This window comes from Cryptotermes secundus, unplaced genomic scaffold (assembly GCF_002891405.2).
Source record: "Cryptotermes secundus unplaced genomic scaffold, Csec_1.0 scaffold2448, whole genome shotgun sequence".
Classification (NCBI taxonomy): Eukaryota; Metazoa; Arthropoda; class Insecta; order Blattodea; family Kalotermitidae; genus Cryptotermes; species Cryptotermes secundus.
This window is the reverse complement of record NW_019739607.1, coordinates 4,366-8,730: the sequence shown is the minus strand read 5'-3', so window position 1 is coordinate 8,730 and position 4,365 is coordinate 4,366.

Here is a 4,365-nt window from a genome sequence, read left to right as displayed (position 1 = left end):
GCCATCTTGGATACGTTGCGCGTAACTGCTTGACCTCCCTCCCTCCCGCCATCCATATTCAAATTTCCTCTTGTTAGATTCCAGCAATCGAATCATTTAGAACCCCACCATGAACTTGGGACAAAGACATATTAACAAAACGTACGTGCTTACAATTCAGGGACATTTAATGTAACTGAACTCAGTATTATTGCAATTTCATGTCCCATCCAATCGATCAGGTGGAACACAACCCACTAGTTAATAAGCGCTGATGTGACGGAAAAATGACACGAGGCATGGAACTCCGAACATGTGGTGTCTGTGTAGGGCAGATACACTGAAACTAGTAGGAAGAGAATTGGCAAAGTCAAATAAAATTTAGATGCAGTGGGTATGTACGACATGTGGGAAGAGGCGCCGCTTAATCTGTGTTGACAATTCTTTATTTTTCCTATCAAAGCAATAATAAAAATCACTTAGAGCAGGACATTTCATAGAAAAGTAACGAGGTCAGATGTCAAGATGACCGAGTTTATTATTCCCAGGATCTCATACAGAATACTAAGAGGTAATTGGTGTGCCTGAGAAGAGCTCAGTTGCAAATAAATATTACAAAATAACATTCTAGAGGAACTAGAGAGTTCATTACCATATGCAAATGTTGTTCGATTTCATGAAAATGTAACAAACTACAGGATTTTCAAACTCAAACTGGGAATGCTGGTTGATAAATTGAACTGTGCAACGGTTCTCCTCCGTGATGTTCCTTGGAGTCCCCCCCCCAAAACCCCAGGAATCGAGCCGTTCCTCTTTCTTTCCAACTGACGTCTTTGACTGACGTCAGGTCAGCTGACTTTGTCCCCCCTCCTGGACATAATCCGAGGTTTCCTGGGTAGTACAAGTGAATGTATTTTTCTCTCTTCCCGTTGACCTCAGAAAGGAAACATCACTGCGTCTAAATTTGGTTTCGTAAAGTTGAATTGATTTTGATGATTCGGTTTCGGCACGCAGCAGTGGTTGAAAGGGGAAGAGTGCCCTCACGACATGGTCAAGGGTGGAAGGAATGTCTAGCCGTAGTTTGGGGATGCGAACGCTTTCGCGTCTATCTTGAGCATAAAGAGTTCATTCTCCACACGGATAATCAGGCTTTATCATGGTTGTTGAAACGTGTGAAAGAACTAGGCTGTGTAGGGAGATGGTTTTTGCGACTCGCCCCGTACAAGTTTAATGCTGTTCATATTCCGGGGAAGATTAATGTTGTCGCTGACTGTCTAACTCGGCAGTATGAAGATACGTCTGTGCAGTCATTTTCAGGGTTGATCCTCCAACATTTGCCGGCTGTATTTCAATCGATTAGACAACATCAGATTAAAGATGAGTATTGCAGAGCCGTGTACGAAAAGATTAGACGGCGAGATCCTCAGGTTTCGTATTACAGATTGGCGAATGACACGATTGTGTATTTTTCTCCGAGAACTAAGTCGAATAGGTATCTGGTTCCGTTAGAACTGCGGGCCATGATACTTGAGTATTTTCACGATTCAGCGTTGAGTGCACACCTGGGAGTAGCTAAGACGTTACATCGTATAGCTAAAGTATTCTACTGGCCGGGTCTTCGACCGGATGTAGTGAAATACGTGAGGCAGTGTGAAGGGTGCCATAGGGAGAAGCCAGCCCAAAATAATCGAGTTGGTCTTCATGACAGTCAGGTTGTAACCAAACCTATGGAACGAACCTTTATTGATTTCGTAGGACCCGTTGTGCCGAGTCGTCGTGGTAATATAGCCATCTTGGTGGTCTTAGATGGATTTTCAAAGTTTGTCGCGATGTATCCTGTGAGGAGGATAACTTCCGACGTGATGGTGTCATGTTCGGTTGAGAAGTATTTTCCTTGTTTTGGAGTTCCAAACTGCATTGTGTCTGACAATGCGGCAGTATTAAAGTCGCGGTTGTTTTACAACACCTGCTTTCGTGGGGGATAAAACATGTGACAACCTCCCCGTATTATCCCCAAGTTTCTCAGGTAGAGCGATTTAATCGCAACCTGAAGTCGGCTCTAGTTACTTATCATAGTTCGTTACCTACTAGATGGGAGGAGAGTCTCCCCTCTCTTGCCATGGCCTTCAACACCGCGTGGCATGAGAGTACTGGGTTTACACCTTCCCTGTTTTTCCTTGGCCGTGAGATGAACAATCCCTTAGGACTGAGTTGGGAACTTACTGACGACGATCTTCAGCGATCCCCTCAGGATACTCACTCATATTGGGAACTGGCGTTGGGGAATTTAAAGAAGGCTAGAGATAGGGTCGCGAAGCGATACAATGAGTCGAGGAGAGAGGCAGAATGTAAGGTTGGAGACATTGTGCTTGTGAAGCTCCACCCTCAGAGTTGCAGAGCTCACCACCGTTCCGCTAAGTTGGACAATAAGTGGTCCGAACCCTTTGTAATAGCGAAGTTTCTGACGAAGGTTACCGTTCAGCTGGCGAATCGTGATACGGGTGTACTAGTAAGAAAGGCTCATGTGTCTCAACTGAAGAGCTACTGGGTTGGCGAGTAGGCCATAAAATGTACGCTGTGTATTATTGCAACCTAATATTTGTGTAAATATGTTTGTGAGCTTCTCCCGGAGATGATGCTGCGCCTGCCGTGATTTTTGTTTGTGTTTCAGAGTCTGTTATCCCTTTCTATCCTATCCCTTCGGCTCGCGAGTGTGAGAGACGTCGAGTGGGCCCCTCCAGTGACGAACTTGTGTCGTCAGTGAGAGAGTGTTGGTATTATGTCTCCGACGAAGAGTTGGACCTTCGGACTCCTGTGGGCCGGAAATTCGCCACTAGAATTTGGGCCTCCCTTCCTGACTTGTCGGCGTGTGAACGGCCAAGTGTTATGTGACGGTGGTGCCGGAGAAATGGACTGGGTGGCTCCACTAGCTCTCCAGAAGGGAGCACTTCCGCACATGTGTGGCCGGTTTCTGCATGGCAGGAAATCAGCGAGGACTGTTTGCTCGAGTGTTTTCGGCTGGCAGGCAGCTAGAGCCCAGGAGTGAAAAGGCGTCGTGATGCATGAACGGCGAGTGGCCCCAGTGTAGAGGTGTGAGTGTGTTTTTTTTTTTTGGCGTCTGGGGAGAGGGTGACATCCCGAACCGTGCAACGGTTCTTCTCNTGAAGTAATTATTTTCTTTCAATTATGAACGCCGTGTGGCGTAGGATAATTTGGTTTGTCTAAGGTTGTGCTAAACAGCAGATCGCCCCTCAGGCATGTATGTAAGCTGTTTATATTTCCTTGTTCCCTCAAGGCTTGCCTAAGTACATGCTTGTACTGGAGAAGTAGAGAGACGCCATGAGGCGTGCCTGATTTGAGTTCTGTATCATTCATTTATCACATGTTCTGACCGGTTACTGCCCTTCAGGCGGGCCCATCTGTATACATATGTTATTAATATATATTTATGTATATTTTTAAGAACGCCAGTGGTGTTAATGAATACCTTTGCTGAACGTTCCATACCAGTTTCTGACTAGCGGATCCGTCCAGCCTGGCCCATTGTGCCGACAGTGGTTTTCCGCCCCCGAGATCCCTTACTCGACCTTAGGGAGGCATAGTGCATCACGCTACAAGCAAGTCATTTCTTATGAGCCTGTCCCTTACCCATATTGAGCAGGGGTTCACGGGTCTAAGTGGGTAGAAGAACTGGGTTCTTTACCCACAGGGTCAAGGGACACGGTTCAAATTTATTAATAAGGGTGGACTGCAGGAGGATATGTTCTATCTTAAGGGACTGATACAGTGTAAACAACATAAGATCAACTGACATTTCAGAGGTTGAAGACCAAGGCAAGCATGAACCCAGCACGAAGAAGAAAGCCATGGTTGATAGCATTAACATGGCAGACGACAAATAAGTATAGATTCAGATTACTTGGTTCACCTGTTACGGTACCCACACTGCTTACCTTAGTATCCTTATGGTCAAAGTAGTCCTGTCACACTCTCTCAGCATGTGGCTGGAGAGCACTGTCAGCAACAGGTGCACACACTCAGTAACAATGTACCCCAGTTAGAGCCACGGCCACTTCCTTCCAATTCATCAATCAGCGTACTACCCCTATAATACATAGTTACAATACTGTCAGCATTGTATCAGGGGTAGTCAAATGAAATCGGGTCAGAAGCCACAACATATTAAAGAACATTTTTTACCTCAAAAGTAAAATCCAAAACTGTTAATACATTTATCCCGCTGGGAGATAAAACGGACAATCCCTTCATTGCAAAAGCTTGTGGACTATCTATGGAACCATATCTTTACCCAGCCACACACATCTTTGTCCGATGCAAACCGATGTCCATGAATGTCTCTTCAGGTCTCCAAAAACGTGAAAATCA